Source organism: Dermacentor albipictus, unplaced genomic scaffold, assembly GCF_038994185.2.
Source record: "Dermacentor albipictus isolate Rhodes 1998 colony unplaced genomic scaffold, USDA_Dalb.pri_finalv2 scaffold_19, whole genome shotgun sequence".
Taxonomy (NCBI): Eukaryota; Metazoa; Arthropoda; class Arachnida; order Ixodida; family Ixodidae; genus Dermacentor; species Dermacentor albipictus.
This window is the reverse complement of record NW_027225573.1, coordinates 5,495,720-5,521,641: the sequence shown is the minus strand read 5'-3', so window position 1 is coordinate 5,521,641 and position 25,922 is coordinate 5,495,720. Positions and strand designations below refer to the sequence as shown.

Below are 25,922 nucleotides of genomic sequence, written 5' to 3'. Positions count from 1 at the left end.
TAGAAAATTGACAAGCAAATACTTGGACAGCAATGGGGGGACAGGTAAGGAATCAATGTCCGTCAAGAAAAAGGTTAAGGAGACGGAGAGGGGTATGTGGAAAACAGATGCAAACCAGATCAGCATTAGAGACATACAGGACGTTTAAGCAAGAAATAGTGAAAAGAAAATATTTACAATAACTCTAAGGAAATCTCATTGTTGTTTGAGGCCAGGACAGGTGTACTGTGGACTAAAACGTACCGAGCCAAATACCAGGAGATACATTTGTTGTGCGAGGCGTGCGGAGAGGAGGAGGAAACGGCTGAACACCTGATACTTGCTTGTAAACAACTTCACCCTGCAGTTTAATGTAACGGGGAACTATTCAAAGCTTTGGGTTTTAAAGACAGTGAAAGTAGAATAGACTTTGAACAGGTAGAAATAACTAAACGGGGGCTATCTGATTGGTGGATAATATCAACGCAAAAGTAAAGGAGTAAATACATAGGTATGCATGCATATAGTACCATTCAAGACTAGGTGGCGCGCGCCGCTGCCGCCCGATTCAAAGGGTTGAGCCTCAATCATCCATCCATCCAGCCATCGTGCCAGCTGTGCAGAATAAAGACAAAGCCAGAAAGCTCACCTTTGAGCATCCGTGGCTGCACGGTAATGAAGTAAACGCTTTGCGGGTAGAATGGATTAGAATTGCACTACATACGTATGCGCACGCTGCCTCCGGAACCATGATGCATTCAAGGTGTCCTTCATACTCACTAGTAGCCAGCAACTCCATTTAAGGCTCAGTATAATTTGTGTGCACCCACACGTGTGTGTGTGTGCTAGTGTTCCGACTCTTTGTGAACTCGCACAAAGCTTTGCTTTATATAGATTCCAGCTTGTTGGATCTGCTGCATTTCTTTATCCTAATGTCAACTAGAATATTGGCTATCCCCGTTTGCTCTCTGATCCACACCGCTCTCTTGCTGTCCTTTAACGTTAGGCCGAACATTTCTCGTTCCATCACTCTTTGCACGTTCCTTAACCTGTTCCTGGACTTCTTTGTCAACATCCAAGTTTATGCCGCATATGTTAGCACCGGTATAATTCAATGACTACAGTTTTCAACTAAAGGGGTACGCTCTAAGTCGGGATTTGGTAATGCCTGCCATATGTACTCCATCTCATTTTATTATGTAAATTTCCTTCTCATGATCAGGGTCTGCTGTGAGCAAGTGATCTAGATAAGCATCCTCCTGCACAGACTCTAGAGGCTGACTGGCAATCCTGAATTCTTGTTCCGTTGCCAAGCTATTGAACGTTACCTTTCCCAGATGGAAAAAATTTTGAGTTCCAGCTGTATTATTGAACCGGAAATCCTTCCCAGCTGGAAAATGTTCCAGTTGGAAAGGACTCTTTCCAGCTGGGTTATTGGAACTTCTGATCCAGCTGGAACTTGTTCCTCTTCCAGCTGGAAAGTGCTCCTATTCCAGCTGGAAAGTGTCCCTGTTCCAGCTAGAGAATTCTCTCAATCTAGCTTGAAAGGATTCCTGTAATAACTGGAATCGAAGCCGTTTCCAGCTGAAAATGAAGCGATTTCCACTTGGAGTCTCCGCTACTGAGCTGGAAATGACCTGATAGACAGAAGTAAATCAAGCCGAGTTCTGCACTGGAAAAAAGGTTTAACAAGATCAATTACGTTTCACACTTCCATACAGTGCCCTTCTTCCAAGGAAAAGGGCGTATAGCTGGTTGTTTTGAGCAACCACTCAGCCATATGCATAGAGGACAAAACTCCAGCAGTCAAAAAACAATGTATGTATATTTAAAAATATTTACAGTGGTACTTTAGTACTTGACAGCACTTTCTCAGTGTGGAAGGCGAAGTTTTCTTTTTACATCTTGAATTATTTCACTGAGGGTCCTCGGCAGAGCACGCTCCGCAACGCCGATGTCCTGGTTGTGTATCTGACCCCAGTGCCGCAGACAATCTACAATCAAAATAATGTATCTCAAAAGGTGATCACAGTGATCAGCTGAAAAAATGCATACTCTTTAACAAACCTTAAGCAATAAGTACCTACCATAAACAACCTCCACCTTTGCAGGCATCAGCTGCTTGGATGGCTGCTCGCTGCTGCCACTTTTTGTCGGTGCGAGTCTGCCGCTGACACTTCTTTTTGCCAATAGTTCATTGCCCCAGATCACCTGGGCCGTGTCTCTCACAAGGATGCTTGGCTTTTTATTTCTGAACAGTTTTTCCGCTTGCTCAGGCATGACGAAAATTCCACCAGACAAGTGGAACTGGAAGAAGGCGAAAAAAAGGTGTTTATCGCTATATACAGACTCAACTAGTATTACAGCACTAGAGGCTACTGCTGCTTATAACACATCCATGTGAAGAGCTTGAAGAAAAAGTTTTATTTGAATTTGGGTGCTAACGATAAATTTGTGGTATAGGTGAGCAACAACCATACTCGCACGTCCATCAGATGTGGCCACAAAGTTGCCGTCCTGGCATCCTTTCGTATCGTCTAAGGCATCTGGCACAGGCAAATCTGGTGCTAAGGCAGCAAATGTGAGACGGACAACAATAAGTATAATTAAAATAGGTTCACATCAAAATTACGTTCAATTAACTATGTTGCAAGTACATTCACCGTCTTCGATAAAAGCAGCCACTCGTTGAGGCTGCTCTGTAGCAGGTGCCACTAGTGGTGCTTCCAGATTTTGTCGTCTCTCACTTGTACAATAAAAAGTTTGAGATACAAATGCATTTGGTCACCATAAATGTGCAATGAGTGATATTACTGGTACATTTGGTACTCTTACGGCCAGTGGCCATTTGAGACTAGCTGTTGGACCAGTGGCAATACAACTGCTGTTGCAGTCTGTGCTGGCTCACACCTGTGTAATGAAAACTTTGAGTTGTGCGTGCAACTATACACTTGAGTTACATTGACCTGCGCTGATGTGCCTGTTTGGAAAAAGACTTTGTACTCATGGTCTTTAGCTTAACTGCTGTTATCCCATACAAATGTCCATGCTGTAATTCCCCATGCAAAGTCTCTTCTCTGTTATCAGAATACTTAACAAAAATAGTTGGCTACACAAACTCAATGTATACTGTAGAGAATGCTTGTTAAATGTTGTTAAATGTTAAATAAATGTTGCAGGAACATAGCTTCAGAAGTGACACTTTGATGAGCACTTGTTAGTACAGGATATTAGGTACCTTACAGCTGACAGTGCTGCATTTATAATTGCTTGCCGTGTTATAGTTAACGAAGCTTCCCCTCAAGTCTAAATATTTTAAGGCAGTTTGTCGTGTGCGTATCATGGCCACGCATGCTTATATCGCCTTCCGTTTCCCTACCATGGTTGCGCTTTAAAACCACGGCGCTGCAATATTGCTTTCCTCTCCTTCCTTCTTCTCCGCCCTTAAACTGGCTCTCTCAACTACTACACGCAGAGACAAAGCAACAGCGCGCGCATGCGATCCCATAGATGAGATGAATACATATATATAGAAAAGTATCAGTCATAGCTCTCGTAGTATAGCCTTCTGGGCCGTTTCCTTTTTTTTTCTTTGAAAGTAGTCCTATTAGGGTTATTATAGTTACACGAAGGTATTTCGCCCTCCTCAGCAGCAGTCCTTGAGATAGCTATTCTGGCGGCTAGCTTCCCACGCTATGCGTGCCGCCCTCGCACCTGTTTAAGGTTTTTCCTAGACGCTAGAGCTATACTATGTCCGCGCAACCTTGAGCGATCGGAAAGCGCGTTTTCCACTCTTGGCCGGCGGAGAGGGGAGGCTTCGTTCCGGCCGCGAAGTTCTCCACATCTCTGTCGGGTGCCTGGTGGTGGTTTCGTGCTGACGACGCCCTCTCGGTGAGCGCATACTTCCCCCCCCCTCATCTTTTAAGAGGTTCAATACATACAAGCATTTGTCTCGCAAACCAGATTTATTGCGAGGGAATTTTCCACGTCTCAATAATTTCTCTCGTCGTATTCGAGTGCTGATTGCCGTGTTATAGTTTGTTAACGAAGCTTTCCCTCAAGTCTAAATATTTTAAGGCAGTTTGTCGTGTGCGTATCATGGCCACGCACGCTTATATCGCCTTCCGTTTCTCTACCACGGTTGCGCTTTAAAACCACGGCGCTGCAAGTTTGCTTCAGAGACTCCTTTCCTTCCCTCTTCTCCGCCCTTAAACTGGCTCTCTTAACTACTACATGCAGAGACAAAGCAACAGTGCGTGCATTAGATCGTATAGATGAGATGAATATTTACAATTATTATTAGGGTTATAATTATATTCGAGTGCTGATTGCCGTGTTATAGTTTGTTAACGAAGCTTCCCCTCAAGTCTAAATATTTAAAGGCAGTTTTCCTAGTCTCTAAAGCCGCTCGAGTTCGCGCTGCTCCTCTGGCGGCCATTTTTCCAAGAAATTATGCCTTCCAACCACTCAGAATCAACAAAAAGTGACTATCGCGGACATCAGTCCCTTTCCACGTAAGTATGAGGCTTGGAGCAGGAGCTATGGCGCTTGAAAGTAACGTGGGAACCCTCCTAAAAAAAAATTATATATATCCTCAATTATGTATGCCCACACATGTGCAGGTCAGGTTCTCTAGCCGAGTGCCATCCGTGCGGTATAACCGAGCTCAGATTGGTCCACCTTGACTGATCAAGTAGGGCACCACTGTAGGTTAAATGAGGCGTACAACTTCCGCGGGACCCGCCGTGGTTGCTCAGTGGTTATGGTGTTAGACTGCTGAGCACGATCGTGCTCAGCAGTCTCCGATCCCGAGACCTCGAGGTCGCGTGATCGGATCCCGGCCACGGCGGCCGCATTTCGATGGGGACGAAATGCGAAAACACTCATGTACTTAGATTTAGGTGCACGTTAAAGAACCCCGGGTGGTCGAAATTTCCATGGTCCTCCACTACGGCGTGCCAATCAGGAAGTGGTTTTTGCACGTAAAACCCCGTAATTTAATTTTTAATTTTTCCATGACACTGCCCGTTTCCACGTCGCTGATGTTGTTAATACAAAACTGAGAAAGTTCAAGTGAGAAACGCTGCAACATCCACCATAGAGCTGAGACTTGTCGCCTTGCGACTTCCACATTTTGGGGCTAAAATAGCTAAAGGGAAACAGATTCCTGTCGGACGATGACGTGAAAGAGTCAGTTGCAGAATTTTTCTAGCAGCAACGCACGGAATTTTATGAGACAGGAATCACGCGACTCGTTAGTCAATTAGACAAATGTCTAAACGATCATGGAGACTACTTTTAAATAAAGTACCCCGTTTGTCATATATTCGCATTGGCTCGCTTTCATTTGACTCGCCCTCGTATATTTTCCAGAACGGCTTTATATACGTGCTCTCTGTTGGGACAATAATTTCGGTGCAATTACTCACGATACACGACCGATGGCAGCTGCTCCTGCGTAATACATTGGAATAAATGACAGCGTCATTGAGATTTTTCACTGGCCCTTGCATATGTACAAAAATGTCAGCAAGGTTCTTGAATGACAGTTTCATTAACATATTTGTCCTCAACTTGTTCTTTTCATGGCCTTTACATTTTTCATATCAGTGGCATGCACTGCTTTGCTGGTTTCGAACTGATATAGTTCTAAAGTTCATGTGATATTATCTTTACTTATTAAATAGACAAAACATGGAAGCATTGATATCAGTTATTTTGGGCACAATTCTTGGCACCTACAAGTAAATTTTTTTAATGAAAAAATACATAGTTTACTTGTTTTGACAGTGCGTAGCGTTCAAGAATTCGTTTGTAGCATCTTTAGCCATGCCAAAGCCGTTATTATTCATGTATTTGATCCCTCGAAAAATTGTTTAGGAGGAAGCTCGGGCCCAACTCCTAAGCGGCCTATTCAAATACATGTAAAAGGCAAAAACGCTTTTCTGAGATAACTCCTGGATCGCTTTTAAGGAAATTTGTTGCATTTGAGAGAGAAAGTTAAATTCTAGTATATGTTTGAAGCGTAATTTTGATTTAGGGCCTGAATTTTGTTCAAGATATTTTGAAAAATTCGAAAGTGCGGAAGAAATAGAAGCACGACGTTTACAAACTAATAGCTCTGCATCAAGAACAAATATCGCGATTCTGTATACGGCATCTATTATAAAAGTCAAAGTGTAAAAATTGGGCTTGTCAAGTTGTATCTTACGTGAATTGGTTACGTGGTGTACAAGTGTTCTGCAAAAGCTGTATTTCCATAATATTACATTTTTTAGATTCATGTGTAACATACCAATTTTGTCCGCTGTAGGTGTACTATTCGACGCAATTCACACAATTGTGATATTCTTTTTCATTGTTGAGTTAGAGTTTTAAGCGGGATTGTTTCGTGTTCTGAAAATTTGCGAGTTTTGCCTATCTTTAATAAAGAATTGACAACATAAATGAAAAATTCGAAACGAGAAGTCAGTAGAATTTCAGTTTTTATTTTAAATGCAACAGACCTCGTGAAATTTGGTGCAGTGGTTGCCGAGAAAAATGAATTCACCTTCTACATGTATTTAAATAGCAGCACCCGAGCTAAAGCTTCCTCTTAACGAGGAGGCCAAGCTGCAACGTGAGACCCCCCCACCCCCACCGACCGAAATTTCCGGCTACGCCGCTGATCAACAGTGCTTGCACGCCACCTATTGCTTCGCTTGCGATGGTACCAACTAAGAAACCTGCTTCGCTAAGCGGTGCAGAGAGGTAATGACCTCGACGGGTGAATCTTGCTTTGGACAGGCGAGTGACACGCCATAGTGAAGCAGAACGCCTTCGCGCCTGCCCTTCGAGCCTGAGCTCTGCCACTCGCATTCGGGAAGCTGCGCGCGTTGCAACTCAACCGGCTGCCCAAGACACTACGGAGCCGGACCAAAATGCTCGTCCCTTCGCCGAAGCGACTCGGCAGCGGGATGCCGCTCGCCAACAGGACGCCTAGCACACCTGCAACACGGTCGCCGACCCGGAAATCGTGCGCCTTTCGCTGGAGGCGACCGCGAGTTCACGAAGCAAACATGCAACAGCTTCTATGAGGACACGTTTCACTTTTGTGTTCCAGCGATTTCTATGAAAGAGGAATCAACCATATTTTTTTCTCATTTCTGGCGATAGCTGTGACGGACACGGGTGGCAGTGGCAGCGGCGGCGGACAACATCGCCAAAAGAGACGGCTATTGGAAGGAGCCCATAGCGGCTTACGTTATAGAGACACCTTCGGCTCTTTTTCAACCTCTCTCTGCGCAGGAGTGTCTCGTTTATCCTTGTTCCCTAACAGTGTAAAAAAAAAATATTTTAACACCTCAAAAGTGAACTGCTTTGCGTGCAAAGCGAGGTGTCATTATTCACTGTCAGAAAGCGGACGTCCATTTTTGTCACACGAATTTGCCTTTAGACTCTTGCATCCTGAAGGCACCTAATGAATGGTATGGCTTGCCCACTTCCGTATACCTACCATTCTCAGCGCTAGGTCATTTTAACGCTGCCTTTGTATGTACTAAACTGACTATAGATATGTGTGCTTTTCTTTAACGACTGTGACGATTTCAGGCGTAGAAGCTACTAAAATAAATAAATAGATAAATAAATAAATAAATAGTTGAATAAATAAATAAATAATCAGCCAAACGCAGACAGACAGAGAGAATAAACCTGTTTATTACATAAATGTACCTCGAACCAGCTCTCAAATCAGGCGTTTATTTCTACAGAAGAATACCGCCCGGGAGTGTCTGGCTGTTTGAAAAATAAGAAAAGGTCTTCTTTGACTGGATCTGTCCATCGGGCAGCTTTGTGAAGAGGACTCCTTTCTTGCCGCCCAGGACGAATCCAATGGCAGGATTGAAAGGCAGGAATGGGAAGAACGGCTCGCCCTGCTTCCACACGCCTGCGCAGTCAGTCGACGACGAGATTGACGAGTTCGGTCACTTGAGGAACAACGCGCAGGAAGTGCGCAGACGCTGCAAGTTCTCGTCTGGTGCCTTTTTTTCGTATTTTAGAAAAGGCCTTTTCTGCCTAGCACTGTTCTTTCGCGTTGGCGGTGTACCATTCTTAGGTATGTGGATCAAATGCGATGCTTGCATCGTCCCACAGAAGCGCACGATTCGCTCGCATCTGCTCTTACGTAGTACATTTTTAGCATATGGACTACTTTGTGAGCACGGACGTTGGTGCCGATTAGCAAAGCCTTTTGTTCGTAAGTGCGGTTTGCCATTGGTCGGTCGCGTTCTCTTTATTCGCATATAATATCCCGACATGCACCACGATCATCTGACGTCTGTTCTTGTACAAACAGATCTATAGCGCATGAACTTTCTTTATTGGTGACTGCGCACCCTGCTTGATTGTGACACCCGGAGTGGCACTTGAAAGTATTTGAAAGGACACGCCCTGTCGTCAATGTTGTTCAGGAAATCTGCCGTGCAGCGAAGCTGCATTCCGAATGATGGCAGAAGTCCGTCGATTCTTCCTTTGTGAGCGGAGAAATTTCTCGGGTGCACTGTCATTATGGTGAAAGAAGTAGTTTGAAACTCTCGTAAACTCCCGTAGTTTACTTTCTCTTCAATAATGAAATCGACCAGCCGATGAAAAAAAAACTGCTGCTAACTCCTTCTAGTGAAATTGCTGACGACATTTTTATCAATTGTCAGTACCACGTCATTGACAAATAAAATATCTTTTAAGAAGATATGCTTCATGATCCATGAATGTGGCTCAGGAAAGTTCATTTTTTTCAGAATGTCAAACTACGTGGAACATTCCGTATAGATCAAGAGCGATGAATGTTTAGACATTCAGCGCCGGCCTCAGGAATTCTACCCAACCGTCATGCCTTTTGCATGGATTGGCTTCAATTCCGCATTTGAAACACCTGTCGCAAGCTAGAAAAGAAAGTTACGCAAAGGTTATTTGGGCACTAAAAGTTAATGAGTGATTTTTGCATGTTTGCTTATGCCTGTCGTCACCAACCCACTGCAGTAGCTCAGTGGCTATGGCTTTACACTGCGGAGCTTGAGGTCGTGGGTTCGATCCCGGCTGTAGCGGCCGCATTAGGATGGAGGCGGAATGCAAGAAAGCTCGGGTGCTGTGCATTGGGCTCAAGTTGAACTACAAGTGGTCAGAATGAATCACTCACTAGTGCGTGCTCCAAATTTAGATCGTGGTTTCTGCACGTCAAATTACAAAATTTATTTACCTTATGCTAAATTGATGTCTTCTCTGATACCATAATTCCGAAAAAAAACCCTATTTTTTCTCTACATCGGTGCTTTTAAGAATTACTGCAAATCTACAGGCCATAAACATTATATGAAAGCCTCATGTGTTCGAGCTCACGTTTCTTCTGTCACGTTTTTATTGCATTTCTTCCGCGTAATTGGAGCAGCTGTACGACATTTACGTTCACCATGCTAATAAAATGCCATAATAAAATGTCCTAAATATCAAAATATATATGTCAGATTTTAAAAATTCTGAATTAATTCTGGTGTCTTACATGCCATAACGTACGATTTGATTGTGAGGCACGCGTATAGTGTAGTCAGAGACTCCGAATTAATTTTGACTGCGGGGGGATGTATAGCGTGCCCCAAATGCTCTGGGCACGGGTGTTTTTGCATTTCGCTCCCTGGAAATGTGGCCGCCGCGGCCGGGATAATTAAAGAAAATCATACTTGCCATACATGACGCCATACCATACATGAGGCCGCACCGACCTCTGAGGACGAATTAATCCGCACGCTTGCTAACAAATATCTCCCAGTCGGCTCAGGGTGGCCATACCATACATGAGGCCGCAGTAATGACCTCTGAGGACGAAATAATCCGCATGCTTGCTAACAAATATCTCCGAGTCGGCTCAGGGCGGTCTCCTGTACATCTCGATTACCAGGGCCAATCCAATTCCTACCTGGATGCAGAGTTTGGCGTTAAGGAGATTCGTAGGGTACTACATGGACTCAATGGTAGATCCACACCAGGGCCGGATGGCATCTCCAACAAGGCGTTGCGAAATCTGGATGAAAAATCAATCGCATACCTCACAGAGGACATTAATGAAATTTGGAGGAATGGACCCGTTCCATTACCTTGGCAGACTGCTCTCAATCTGGACTCAATCTACCATTGAGTCCATGTAGAACCCTACGAATCTCCTTAACGCCAAACTCTGCATCCAGGTAGGAATTGGCCTGGCCCTGGTAATCAAGATGTACAGGAGACCGCCCTGAGCCGGCTTCCGAACGCCCGTCTGTAATTTTAAGTCTTTTTTAGCAAGTGTAGAGCTCATTTTTACTCTTTGTGCCTCTCTTTCACCGAACGCCGGTCTGGGGGTCACCGTCCTGCGAGAGAAGCACAGCAAGCGGCTCCCGAAGCGCACCGGACCGAAGCAGCGCGGCGAGCCTCCGCCGTCGGCCGCCCTTCGTGATTCTCTGATGGCATCCGTCACAAGCAATCAGCAATCAGGTCAGCACGTTGCTTCTGTAGACCACGGAGAAGATGAGCAAGCAAGGAAAAGGCTACGTGAAGATGACATCGACACAAGAGAATCTGCAGGAGACAACGGAGAGATGGATCAGACAGCCTTCACTGTTGTCTCTTACAAAAAGAAAAGAGCCGCAGGTGTTCCTGTTCAAGCCAACTCAGCCTGGCAGCAGTTTATGGAAAGTAAACCCAAATTTTCTGGCTTCTGCGGTCGTGACAACAGCCCAAGGAAAGATACTCAGCCACCGTCTCAACAAGGATGGAAGCCTCATTGTGACAATGTCTACACTTCCCGCAGCCAATCATCTCCTCACAGTGACAGATCTATGGGGTATTCCTGTAGAAGCTCGAGTTCCATACTCCTACTCTGCCACGTACGGGGGATGCAGGACGTTCCTGTTGAGTACTCAGATGACGACCTCAAGGAGTATTTGAGCGAACAAGGAGTCATATCTGCGAAAAGGCAAGTTTTCTACGTCCCTAACGAAAATGGCGTAGTAACGGAAACCCGATGACGCTCGGTCATCCTGGAATTCTTTAAGGACGCCCCTTTACCAAACCGAGTGTCGCTTGGATTCTGCAGTTATCCCGTGACGGAATACGTGGGGTCTGTTACTCAATGTTTCAGATGTCAAAGACATGGACATATAACGAAATATTGTAAAGGCCCCATCCGCTGCAAGATATGCACTGGTCCACATACGCATAAGGAGTGTACGTCACGTTCCCAGCCTCGGTGTGCAAACTGTGGAGCTGAGCATGCTGCGTCATACGGAGGGTGTCCTAAAAAGAAATCAGCCACTCTTGCACGGACTATGGAGCAAATCCAAGGAAAAGTACGGAAACGACGAGAACCACCACCGAATCCGGATGTGATGTATACATCTACAAACCAAAAGCAACACGACACGGTGCAGCGCAGCGACACGGCTTTGAAAAAGTCCTACGCCTCAGTTGTGAAAGAAAACCAGCAAAGGCCTTCAACTGCAACGAATCCATCAAAACCCTCAAGTGATATAACCTCAACCCCACGATAGCAACAAGTGTCCTCAAGGTCGCATCAGAAGAACAGGAAGAACCAAGAAAGGTTGCTAGATGGTAGCACTGCAAATGAGATATCAAGTATGCTGATTCCCATGATGTTCGCCGCAATCAAGGCTATTCTCCGTGCCAGCCCATCATTTAAGAGCATCCCTGAAGTAGAGGCCGTCCTGGCTTTGGAACCGCTAGTGTCGTCTCCTTTCACGGCGCAAAGCCGTGATTTTTCGTAGTAGCAACGATGGCTTCGCCAACAATCGTCTCACAAGCGGTGTCCACCAACAAACACTTCCGCAGATGTACTATATTCCAGTGGAACGCTCGCGGATTGCGCTCGAAGTTAGCAGACTTTAAGCATCTTACGCGAGTGTACCGATTCCCTTTTTTAGTCATTTCCGAGTCTCGCGTCGACGAGCACTTTAGGATAAAGGGGTATTATTTTCATCATTCAAGGCGACTGCTCGTTGGATTTCGCAACGACATACCTGCCTCTGCGATTGACGTAACACCACATGACAAAAACGAATATATTTGCGCAACCACAGTGATTGCATCCAAAGTGTTTACCCTGATCGGCGTCTACTTGGAACCAGGATCACCTTTCGACGTGACCAGATTGGAAAACTTGTTGACAAACACTCAGTCTCCACATATTATATGGGGCGATTTCAACGCACATAACGAGATCTGGGGCAGTTCACATACATGTGCTCGGGGGGCCAAGCTGGCGAAGCTTTTTGCAAAATACAATATAGAGCCCTTGAACGATGGCACCATAACGTACCTGAAAAATCCGACGACTGTTAGCTGCATTGACGTCACATTCGTATCAAATCAAGTGGCCCCTATGTTCGGATTGTGTACAGATTTCGAGACTCGAGGTAGTGATCACTGCCCGATCCTAATCTCTGCCCTTCATTTTCGGACGTCGCCCAGAAAAGTGAAACTGAAGTCGGTAGACTGGGAAGCTTACACAGCAGCCGTAGACAAAGGCATCACAGCCTCGACTACGAATACAGAAATAATACCGACAATAGCTCATTGCCTCAAACAAAGTACCCGCTCTGCCACTAAGCATTGTAATGTACAAACAAACGACGAGGAATTTGAAAGGTTATGTGCCATTCGAAGGCGTGCCGAAAGGAAGGCTCTACGTACTAAGAATATCGAAGACCTCAGAACTTGTCGACGGGCACGAAGACATATACGACGTTACCTCACCAAACTGGACCGAAAAAAGTGGAGGGACTTTTGCGGGACACTGGATATACGACAACCGCTGAGCAAAATCTGGTGAGTCATCAGAGGCATTCGCAAAGAGCCGCAGCAGCTTTATCCTTTTATCGCCCTCTCATTACATGAGCGCGCATCCCTGAAAGAGGTAGCAGAGCAGTACTGCAGGCTCCTTTCCAACGGGGCACAACCTTCGCAGCAAATTGCAAGTCGTCAGCCTAGTCCACCTCGAGCTACCCTTCCTGACTTAGAATTACCATTCACCATCGAAGAGCTCACGGCAGCAATCAGCGACGTAAACAAGCGATCATCACCTGGCCATGACGGCGTGAGTTATGAAGCGCTCGCAAATCTATGCCACACATCTCGCGCACGCCTTCTGGAGTACTACAACGCCTCATGGATAACTGGGGAGGTTCCTACGGAATGGAAGCTTGCGAAAGTCATTCCTATATTGAAACCATCGAAGCAGCCAACAAATTACGCCTCCTTCAGACCCATATCTCTGCTTAGCTGCGTAGGGAAGCTATTCGAAAAAATGATCTACAACCGACTAAATTGGTTCCTGGAAACTGCAAAAGTTTACCCGGAGGAAATGAATGGCTTCCGGCAAAATAGATCCGCAATTGATTATGTCATTGCCTTGGTTTCATCAATTGAAGAGGAATTGGTCTCTGGAAACATACCTACTGCATTATTTTTAGACATTAAGGCAGCATATGATTCGGTCTATCATAAAGCAATACTTCACGCTTTGGAAACCCTTGGTCTTAGAGGACGGCTCTACGCATGGACTGCAGACTATCTTCAAGGACGCCAACTTTTCATGTGTACCCGGATGGCCCCACGGCGCTTTACGCCGTCGAGAAGGGAGTGCCACTAGGAGCTGTGTTAAGCCCGGTATTATTTAATTTAGTCCTAATCCATCTGAAAAGAAACCTGCCCCCTGGCGTCAAAATCACACTGTATGCGGACGACATCTGCATTTGAAGTGCGGCGCGTTCCCGCAGTACCACCCAACAACGCCTCCAGAGAGCGCTAGCAAATATATCGGCCTACCTAAATCTAAGGGGTCTGAAATTGTCCCCCGAAGAAAGCGTTGCCATGGCTTTCACGCGGAGGTGTATGGAAAAATACCCACTAGTGTTGGGTGGTCGCGCCCTTCTATACGTCAAGACGCAAAGGTTTCTTGGAGTGACTATCGATAGGAACCTCACATGGTCGCCCCAAGTGAAAAAAATTGAGTGAGAAGATTTCCTCGGCGTCGCACGTATTCCGATTTTTAGCCGGATCACAGTGGGGCAGCAACTGTCGATCAATGGTGCTCCTCCATAAGGCCTACGTTGATGGAACACTACGATATTACTTCCCGATCCTGCACGAAGTGTCTCCCGCAAGCAAGAGAAAACTCGAGGCAGCACGAAACAACTGCCTTCGCGTATGTCTTGGCCTTCCGAAGGGGTCGTCCCGCTCAGGGACTGTAGCAGAAGCTGGATGCCTGCCTCTGGAAGTGCTATGTTCGCAGGAGACACTTCGGATACACCTCCGCCACGTCATTCATACGAAGACTCAATTTTTAAAGGATATTTCCCGAACCCGTGCGACATCTAGCTTTGGGCAGGCCGTCGGAAGCATATCTATTTCGATTCCTGCTCAGGCGTCACAAATTATGCCGCGAAACATTTCACCATGGACACTGTCCCCACTGGAAATCGTGCCATACATACCTGGAATCAGTGCGAAAAAGAAAATGCCTCAAGCAGCGACTTCTCAGGTAGCTTTAGAATATATGCACAAAGAATACGCGGCCGCAACGCACATTTTCACAGATGGCTCTACAACTCCACATCGTTCATCATGAGGACTTTTTGTTCCCTCTACAGGGCAACGATTCTCGTTTCGTCTTGAGCGAGCGACATCATCTACTTCAGCGGAGCTATATGGCATTAAGGGGGCCCTTGTGTATGTACTTCGACAGCAGGTGCCAAAGACGTGGGTGATTTTCACAGGTTCAAAAGCAGCCCTACAAAGTATGTGGAACAGGCACAAGCGTTGCAATAATCAACCTGCAGCATTTGACATTGCTTATCTTCACCACAGTGCTAAGATTGCTGGGCATTGCATAAAGTTCCAGTGAATACCTGGCCATGCCGGCATTTCGGGAAATGAAAAAGCGGACGAAGCTGCCAGAAATGGACTCCATTACCGCAAATTCAGAAGAATATATTTTACAAAAGCCGACGCTCCAACCATGGCAAAAAAATATGCCTATCAAGAAAAAGACCGCATCTTGAATCTGCCGCTTCACCAATACAACTTCCTACGTTACATTGACCCAGAAATCAGACCGAAAATTCCACGACCCCTTCCTCGACACTTAGAGACGTTGTACCATCGTCTTCGACTGAACGTGGCATACACGAACAATTATCCGTACCGCATAGGACTTACCACTAACCCATACTGTGATAACTGTCGCAACTTAGAGACAATTGAGCACATATTACTAGAATGCCCCGCGTACTGCGACGAGAGACAATTTTTTGACCACCAAATGGACATGATTTGCCCCGAATCGTCAACGTTACCGAGCATCTTAGGTCCAATGCCCGGCCCTTCAAAACAGCGACGGGTTTTGGATTTATTGTTCAGATACCTGACAGAAATTGGTCAAATAGGAAAGCTTTAAGAATTGCATCCTTCCTGTACAAAAGCCTAAATTTACGTGCCATCTCACCTGTAAAAATTAGTATCAGGTCCACTCGGACATTTCATATTTATTTTTATCCTTTTCTTTTCTCCCACTCTTTTCTGGAATCTTTTAATCCCATTCCCCATCCCTATACAGAGTAGCATGCCAGCGGTTATATACGCGCCGGCAAAATTCTCTGTTTTTCTAATAAGGAGCCCTCTCTCTCTCTCTCTGTTGTCGTATACCCAGAGTCGATTCAATCAAGGTCTTGGGCATGATCGTTGAGTCAGGGGGTACAAATGGCAAGACCATACGCTAGCTAATTGGTAAACCTGAAAGTGCTGTTCGTTTAGTTCGGAGAGTATCAAATCGGCATCATGGACTCAAAGAGGATAACCTCATTCGACTAATGCATGCCTTCGTTCTGTGCCACTTTAGATATGTGGCAGCCATGCATCGATGGAAACGGGCAGAGCGGGATAAATTGAATGCACAGCTTAGGAAGATTACCAAGCGGGTTCTCGGGTTACCCGTTTACACGTGTACAGAGCGCTTAATGCAGCTTGGCATTCATAACACTCTTGAAGAGATTGCAGAGGCCCAGGAGCGCGCACAGCTAACTCGCCTCATAACAACGAAAGCAGGGAGATCCATCTTGCAGGAACTCGGATATCACCCCGATAGAGCAGCGGAGGAGTTCTCTGACGTTCCTCCGTCGACTCGTGAGAACATTATGGTCGCGCCAATACCTAGGAACATGCACCCCGATCATAATCGCGGTAGAAGGAGGGCAAGGGCGGCCAACTTCCTTAGGCAAATACACAGTGATCAGCGACAGGTCAGCTTTGTGGATGCCGCTTCTTGTAAGGGACGTCGGGCGTTCACCATCGTCACTGTTGATGGTCGGCAAGGAATCACCAATGCTGCCTCGGTTCGGACGAGGGACTCCGAAATAGCTGAACAAATTGCTATGGCACTAGCCCTGCTGGATAGCTCACGGGATGTCATCTATAGTGATTCAAGATATGCAGTCAGAGCATTTGAAAAAGGCACCGTTTGCAAACAGGCCCTCAGACTTATTGGGGGCAAGCCAATCACGCACCACTTCATTTATTGGTTTCCGGCACATCAGGGTCAGATAAAGGGTGCTCCTCCCAACCTCAACGAGTCGGCTCACGGGGCTGCGCGTGAACTTGCCCACCGCGCTATCCTCGACCAATCGGAAGCCGACTCCTCGGAGAACCGGGACACGCCCTCCACCTACAACGAGATTACCAAACACTACTATCTCAGCCGTAGAACCTACTTTGTTCCTTATCCGTGCCTAAATAGAGCTCCAGGATTAACGCTCCGTCTACTACAAACGAATACCTATCCGAATCCGTCGCTCTTAGATAAAATCTATCCGGATACTTACACCAACGCTACCTGCCACGATTGTGGAGATACAGCCACGTTAGACCATATGCTCTGGAGGTGTGCCCGGTCACGCTCTATCATCGCTAACAGCTCGGCCAGATGGGAGGTGGTTCTCCGCAGCCCTCTCCTGGCTGACCAACTCTGGGCTGTCCAGCAGGCCCACGATGCGGCCGAGAGGCTCGGCCTTTCGGTTCCCACGTGGGAGCGGCCCGCTTCGTGAAGACTCACGATCTGCAGGACCTTCATTAAAGTTTTACCATACCATACTATACTTGCCAGCTTACGTATTAGAACTAGATACATATGAGGCCATAGTGGACGCAGTCCTCACGGTTACTGGCAAGAAATGAAACAACAGGAAGAGAAAAAATTTCTGAACGGTAAATTTAATTTTAGGCTAGGTACCTGGCAAAATATGCAGTTGAACTCGGGAATACAACAAGGACGGCAGCCCAAGCCCAACGAGAGGGAAGCAACCACGTTCTTTGTTACCTACGGGCATGCTGCTGCGAAAGTTTCACATCAGTAGTTATTGATCAGAGTTAATGATTACCTTCTTTCCTGTGGGCTTTACGTGACTGGGGCTACTTTCGTAAGAACGGCAAGGGACATACGTCGCGTCACTTATTCGACTAATTACACGGCTTCTAGAAAAAAAGTTGTTCACCTGTTTTAATTGGTGTAGTAGCGAATAAGTTCATATGCTGAAGCGCATCCAAGGCTACGGTCCCTGGAGGTGTTTGTGGAGCTGCAAAAGCCATCCCTGGATGAGAATTGAAAAATAAAAGGATAATATTGTATGCGACCTTTGCCTTTCGGCAGCCGATGCATTTTCAATACGTCAAACCTTCTGAAGCAGCTGGTCGCGCAATTCACCACACTGGCAGAATGACCCATGTGCCGGAAAGCGCTAAACAATCACTCCTTAAACAGCAAAAAATTCTGGCAGAAGCCGTCTAACGATGAATGTCTACGCTAATGCGGTCAGCATTGAAGCAATGTAGCGACGCATCGTATTGCCTTTGCCAAAAGGTGTCCTGCATCAGATAGAGAGAGAGAGAGAGAAAGCAAGGACAGGAAAGGCAGGAATGTCAACCAGAAGAGCACCCGGTTTGCTACCCTACACTGGGGGTTGGGGAAAGGGGAAGAGAAAGAGGACTCAAGACCGTTCACCAAGTCAAAGATATTCGTACTGTTGCCACACCCGTCACTGGCACCAAAAGCGATTCGTGCACTAGTGCAAGGCTTGAAGTGTACCGACTTAAGAGACAGTTTATAGTGCCCCTGTGTATAGTGTCCCCCCCACAGGCACTCAGTGCTTACTCTCTTTCTTTCTTTTTCTGCATCATGCCTGTATGTGTGTGTATGAGGCTCCTTTCTTGCGCCTCTCCCTGAGTACGCTGCGCCATCTGGCACCACCGCCACGAAGTTCGCGAGTGGCGTGTGCATCAATATATATGCTATATGACGCTGATTCTCTTCCGTCCAGCCACCGAGGAACATTAAAGGAGTGTTTTTTTGACATTTAAGAACGTAACGTACATAGTGGCATATAGCTAGACACCAAAGTTGGTGTGAGAGTGGTTCATTGAAATGCGGTACGTACCGACTCTCACATACCCAGAGACCCAAGTTGGTCCGACGGTCGGTTTAGAATATGGTCCATTCAGCATAGCAGCCTGATGCTCTACCCATTATACCATGGACCACGCGGTTGGCCAAGTTGGCAGGAAAATGGTTAGAGGCATGGAAACAAAGATAGAAGCATGGCCGCTGGACAAAAAAAAAAGAAGGCGCGGCCTATCACGTCAGGCAGGCTGCAATGGGAGCGAATTTCTCAGCCGAAGTTGCATTCTCGGCCGCTTGGCCGGGCCGAACGGCGCTAGCTCTCGGGGACGCGACGCGTCGGTTTCCGCGGGCGACGGCGTTCAAAGCGCGTTCCTCGCGCATTTGATTTGATTTGATTTGATTTATTGATTTTTTTTTCTGTACATCAACAGAAATCGAAGCAAACGCAAAAGGCTATACAGCCTGACAGCAGCTTTCGGTGCATTTTCTATGCCGATCCCGGACAACAGACCACGACTGGTAGCTCCGCGGCGGATAACAGCGTTTTCGGCGCACGCAGCAGGCCGCACCTTTCTTTTTTTATCCAGCGGCCGTGATGGAAGAATTCCGGAAAGTATATAAAGTACCCTAAGAATGCTAATCACATTATAACTTGTTGACGGCTCTCAGTCGAAAGAACTAAGCGCTTTTCTTGCACAGAGTCTTAACACGTAGATGTTCCCATTAATGAAGCCATGAAATGAACACGACAGCACTTTTTATCGTTTAACCATTTAATGCGCAGTCTTCATTTCAAAGGTTATCTTAAGCAAACATACGTGCTGTTATAATCGCGGTTGTTAACATATCACACTATTAAAGTCGTATACGAAAGATAAGCTCACATTGAGAATCTCATTAAAAAATTCTAAATGCAGTCTCTTTCATGGCGATAATCCATGCTGCCATAAAGCTAAGGTCCAGATAAAACTTCACCATTTGTGGCACATTTTCATCGAGGGTTGTTTCTACTCACCAGCTGCTATTAGAAGCATGGAGGCTACTGTGGGCAGTGGCTTAATCATTCTTCTACGAAGGTTTGCCCTAGCAAAACTTGTGGTCTCTTCTGCGTAGTCCTGTTAGAGCGAAAACGTATATCAACGAAACAGTTCACTGCACTCCATACAATGCGGGGTGACCGACATTTCAATAGCGCAAGCCGAGATGTCTCAATTGTCAAAAGGTGAAGCGTGGAGGGATTCAGAGGTTTGAAAAGATGCTCGACATCAAACATATCTGTTCTCTTTCCTAGAGTGTTCAGTGCTCAGCTTTCCGTATAATGGTTTTAGTATAGGGGTTTTCGTACACGAGCAAAAGTTTTTCTTACCACGTACGGGAGGCCGTGAAAAAAAAAGAAAGAAAACAAAATTTCTTTAAATTCAGAGATGCACTGTGGTGAACGCAAACGCAAGTCTTGATTTAAATCAATAAGCTTCAGAATGTATCCTTTGCTTGCAACTTTTGCTGCTGTGCTACTTGTACTTTTTTCTGTCACTGCAGATTTGTTAAGCTTTACAAAAGGAACTTACGTGAGAAATGTGACAAATTGTGAATAAAATGAGCGCGCGGTAGCCAAGTTTCCACGCTGAACGAAAGCGTTCGAGAAAATAGCTGCATTGTGGAGAACTCGCGATACCCCCCGCTTAAGCGGCTGTGTTCCATTCACATATGCCCAGCATTTCAATTTTTTTTCAGTTATTCTGCACGTGTAGGCTACTATTCGACATGCATAAATGTTATCGGTTGTATCATGTGAGCAGTTAATGCTACTGGCACTGCAATTTTAGGGTTTGCACGTGCTAATCACATTATTAAATAATATGTGTTTTATCACTATCCTACATTTATCGGCGCTTACCTTACAAATCGGTAGCCCAGGCAACTCCTGACACTTCAACCCAACTTCGTGGCAGCCATCTGCACCTAGTTATATATGCACATGCTTGTGGACGCCTTCTCCAACAGCAGATCCATATTTTTTTTTTTTCAAGTTGCGAATGGAGCTGCGTTAAGAAGCGTCGAGACGTGTTGAACGTCTTTTCTCACCTCAGAAGCATTATAACCTGACAATTTAAAATCTTTTTTTTTTTGGGGGGGGGGGGTCGCTTGCTCAGATACAACAAAGGCTGCGTATTGCTGAACGTTGGTGAATAGCAAAAATAATTACTTGAAATGGAAAACATAAACATAAGTGAGGGTTTCTAAAAACGCACGCATACCTTCTTACGCGTTCAGTTGCTTCCGTCTTATATAGCTGCACGGTTATAACAAATCCAAATGAGCTGTTTTAAAAGCAGGAAGAAATAGCAGGTTTAAAAATCTGGATTGTAAAGTGTTTTTGTAAAAAATATTTATATGATCATCAGATATCGACCAGCTGTAGACCTGTCCAGTTGAATCCCGGCATTGTCGACAAAAAACAGTTGCTCGGCCCGTCAAGAAACTTGTCAACAGGTGAGACAAAGGCAGGACAGCTTCGAAAAAAAAAATCAGGGGCGAAATCTTCGCTTATTCTAAAAGAAGTTCGGCCTGACTAATTGCCATATATAGGACTATTCGTAACAACGCTAGGTTCTTAGTGGAAAATAAGGGACGTCTGTACGTCGACCTGTTGGCTTCAGTGTTCCTTATACAGACAAAAAAAAATCTTCAGCACGGTTACCACACGAATTGAACGGTATATTTCATAAATTTTACATTCCCGCTGTGCTGATTATGCCAATATCCTTCTGCTCTATTTTATTTATTGGTTGTGAGACGAATCAAACGTCGATTATCATACATATAGTCGTCAACCAATGTCTGGCTGACCCACAATTAAAGTTTATGGAGCACTACTCGACATCGTGTTACCAACGCCGACGGCCTCGGCGACAAGTCGTTCCTAAATAAAGTTGGTCTCCCTCATACTCTCAATGCAAGTAATTCCTTAACCACTGTAATGTAAAATGCGCCGATGGCCATTAGCACTGACACGCGCGCGAAGAAGCTAAAGCAGCTGTAGTAATGCGCTGGGCATGAAGGGAAAGCAAGGAATCATTTTAACAAAGCAACAGAAAAAAAAATTAAATTGCGGGGTTTTACTTGCCAAAACCACTTCCTGATTATGAGGCGCGCCGTAGTGGAGGACTCCGGAAGTTTCGACCACCTGGGGTTCTTTAACGTGCACCTAAATCTAAGCACACGGGTGTTTTCGCATTTCGCCCCCATCGAAATGCGGCCGCCGTGGCCGAGATTCGATCCCGCGACCTCGTGCTCAGCAGCCCAACACCGTAGCCACAAAGCAACAGAAGTTTGAGTTCACTATTCATCACCGCACCATGCAAGGGTTAGAAAGATTGCGCTAATAATGACGAAAGTCAGATGAAAATAGCTGACATATACGACGAGTTAAGTGAGGGACGGGGAGGTGGAAGAAAGCCGGTAGTGCAGCTCTAAGTTTTTGGCGAAATCTCTGCCCGGCAAATTGCGAAGCCTGCGTACCTATAGTGCAACTTCGACGTCAGCTGCATTGCTTACGGCCTGTTCACACTGCAGCAAATGCTTTCCTAATGCCACACAACATGCTTGCCAACAGTGTTCCTAGCGTGCTGGTCAACATCAGTGTTAGCTAAAGCTTAGCCACGCCACTGTCATTGCTCCGGCATAGAAAACGATCGACAGTGTTTGGCCACACATTGTCGCACACATTGTGGCTCCGGTCGGGGTTCAAGCTTATGACCTTTCGCTTGCTGTAAAGAGATGTTCTAACCACTGCCTCATAACAGTTACGTTTAGGCAACGTACGTGCGGCGAAGCAATTACACGCGCCGCTTTGCGCATGCTTTGTAGAAGACTAGACAGTCTGGCGTTGTAAGCAATCAAACTTTATGTGCGACAGATGAGATTAGACGAACAGTTCCATTTTTGAAAAAAACGTACGGGTTTCCTATGTAGCCTTGTGCTACAGTCGAATATGTGACACATGTTTCCTTTAAAAACATTTCCCCACACTGCGGATTTCCACAAAAGTGATTTACCGTAGTTGTTTCTTCACAAAATAAAAAAGAGACGTATTATAAATAGTATTTATATGTGCCTCTTTTATTTTTGAAATCAACTCGGTCTCTTGATTACTTATATAAAAGCGTCAGTAAGGACAATAGCAGAAAGCAATAGCGATTTCACGCGGCGAAAATTGAGCTAGGTACGAGTGCAGCAGTCGAAAAAAGAAAGCTTTATTATCTATATAGTTGACAGCACACAAAATATTATTACGCGCGAAGGAGACCGCTTATGACCCTTACGGATGAATGGGGCTGTTTACTTGAGGTCGCGAAGGTGACGGCAAGAGCAGCCAGCTGGTGTCGCAAAGGGTCGCAAGCTTCGGTAACACTTTGGCAATATAATACTGACATTATTCTTATTATTTTCTTGCTATTGTAATTAAGCAAGTGCATTTCAGCTACCTGCGCACATTAGAAAGACGGCGATGGTACTCGCCGGATGGTGGTACTGCTTAGAGAGGGAATGTGAGAAAACTGGCAACCACAAGAAAATGCAATCTACACGCGGAACTCCATGAGGAAGACGGACGGGGGAAGACAGGTGCGCATAAATTAAACGTGCGAGTCAAAGTGCAACGGTATACACTAATGGGCGCGAGGCTACCCGCAGTAGGTGATGTGGCACAAGATGACGCGAGAGAAGGACAATTTTTCGTTGAACTCCCCGTAGCGACCCGCCGAAAAATAATATGAATGCGTAAGAGGCTAGCAGCGCATAATTTAGATGAGAAACTGCGTACTTAGTAGCAGCGAAGGCATGCGAATTTATTATCCGGTGACACGTGGATACGACAACCTATCTTATTGAAATGTTTCACTTCTCTGTGTCTGCTGATCCAGCGTTGCCGTGAATAGTTGCGTGGAATTGAAGATGCAATTTCTCATTCAAAGCACGAAGCTGTGTCTCTTTTATTACATTCAGACACGATCTCTTTAATGATACCACCATTTCGGAACACATTCCGGACCTTTATTATCAACATGCCTATGTAACCGCCTTCGACTGCGTGGCATTTTCTTTGCGCATGTTAAAAGCAACCAATGTGACTTGCTCTTCATTACTATAGCCTGTTTTCTCCGCTCATTGCTATCGTTAAATCTACGCTCGCTTACAGCGTTATTTCGAGCACGTTGGCGTTAGCTGCCTTGTCTTGCAAAATACAGCAAGTTGACGAGCATTATTGCTGTAAAACAACGCTTTAGAATAGTCGGATTGCCAAATGGTCCCTATTATTATGCGATCATTTGGATACGTTACTTTTGTTAGAAATGAGAAAAGTAGCATAGAGAACAGTAGAGTCACGGTTCAGCACGACATAAGCGCTCCGTGACTTTACCTTTTGACCCAGTTTTTCGTGGTTGTTCTATTAAGTGCAGTTATAGCTAAATAATTCACGATAATAGTATAGTATATTAATATGATTGAAGGATGTTCTTCACCGGCATGTCTGTATAAAATATTCCGCTTCTTGTGTGCTGCTGTAGCCAAACCACGAGGCTTATGTGCAAAAAGGTTCGTTCTCCCAGATCCATATGATGACCCTGCAACGACACTTATGTTTCATTCTGCAATCTTTCAGCAATCGCCTTCTCCTGCGAGGGTAGCCAACCCGCCTCTGGTTCGGCTTATCTGCCTGCCTTTCTGTATTCATCTCTCTCTTCGTGTTTAACATTCATCCGTCACGAGTGATGCACTCTCATTTCCCAGTGATCTTGAGTGCACCCAAGCCATATATCAATAAAATGAAAAATCTTAATTTGCAACTACTTATATGTTCACTATCACACCTTGCTTCAACGTACGTACATGCTTAGACCGGTGAGAGTTCTTCTAATTTGATGGCTTCGGAACGGCGAAGCCCCAGCGTCATATATTTATATCACCTTCCAAGTTTGCGAGATGAGAAGATTGTGAACTAGCGAGGCTCATGCTGTCTTAATATTATTTTTTACGCAAAAGCATGAAATGGTCCAGTGAGCGAGAAAGCCGGCGTCGGTTGCAGTGAAGCGGCTCTTAAATTTCCAGTGGCTGCGACTCCACGTCGCCTACACGCCTCAACGGAGCAGAGTGGGTGAAAGGGGACACTTGCTGCAGCGCAGGCGCGCCAGGTGTTGCGTGAGTGGAGAGGGCGTCGCCGCGACGCCACGTCATCCTCGCTCTCGCAATATGGTGTTATCCGCGCAAGCTCTTGCCTGCGCTTGAACATTGCTTCGGCAATCGCTATACAGAAATTAATGCATAAAAAACAATAAATTCGAAAGGAACAACGTTAGTGGTAATGAGTTTTGAACCCGCGACCCCACGCTCAGAAGCCGAGTGCCTTACGCACTTGACTAAACCAGGCCAAGCGCCTCAACGCGCTCATTTGCCCGCGAGGAATTAATAACTCGAAGGACCGCTCCGAGGCGCTCAAATGGACCCCAATGCTTTCGCATTCACAACTCACAAGAAGTGCTTAGGAGTCCTCAGCTTTTTATAAAAATTAATATTGACTTCGCTGAATTACTCCGTGATCGGACAAAGAACAATGGTCATTCGATAGCCCACCTGCTCCGCACTACCCGTGATGGATTGGATACACAGCTGCCGAGGGCTCCTGTAGTTTTCCATTTTTTCTTATGATCTTACAGTAGTGAGGCTAGATGATGGTTCTTCGAGCTGGAGGACACTTCCAGAAATTGGGCCGCCGGATTTGCCGCACCTGCTCGTTTTTTAACAACGGAACACGTCATTGCTGTTCGATCGTCCTTGCTCTGACGACCATCGCGTCGCGAGACACACAGATGGCAAAATTACTTGCGAAATCAGGCGCGTAAATCTGACATGCGCGTCATGTACAAACCACACTTTTCTTTTCTTAGCGATACCCACGGACGTGTTCGCTGCAACCAGGGACGAACTAAAAGAAAGAAAATAAAGAGAAACCACACACAAACCAAACAAAATCTGGGGTTCATTGAACTGCACGCGCTGGCTCTTTGCGGCTGCTGTACGTCCCTTATGTGACCCCGCTGCCTCACTAGTGGACGCTTTAACCACCAGTAATGTTCAGTATTCTGAGCGTTGATGGGACCATGTGTCGCGAAGTGATAGACCTTATTAGTGCGAGTACGTAACCAATGACCTAAGGGAGCAATGAAACGACAAAGCACCGGCGTCAAAGCAGAGAGAGCCCTTTCGAAAGCTAACTGATGGAACTTATGTATTCTTCATTTATCTGCTGCAACACGGCGCTAAAATTTACAGCAGTGCACAGGCTCGCGCTCCGCACTTTGAGGCCATCATACACAAGTGACCGTTATGGACCGGGTGCTGCAGGTAATCGGGCCACAGGCATCTTTTTATTTATTTATTTGCAGGTATTGTTGGCTGATTGGGCCGTTGC

General features: G+C 45.8%; 1 long non-coding RNA gene across 1 annotated transcript; it reads right to left on the bottom strand.

The window, feature by feature from the left end:
* Window positions 1-7,655: 7,655 nt before the first annotated feature.
* Window positions 7,656-20,473, bottom strand: LOC135917099 (uncharacterized). Its single transcript, XR_010569180.1, has 4 exons — window positions 20,349-20,473; window positions 19,467-19,566; window positions 17,550-17,645; window positions 7,656-7,906 (listed from the first exon to the last, which is right to left on the bottom strand). It is a non-coding gene; the product is annotated as an uncharacterized lncRNA (long non-coding RNA).
* Window positions 20,474-25,922: the final 5,449 nt, after the last annotated feature.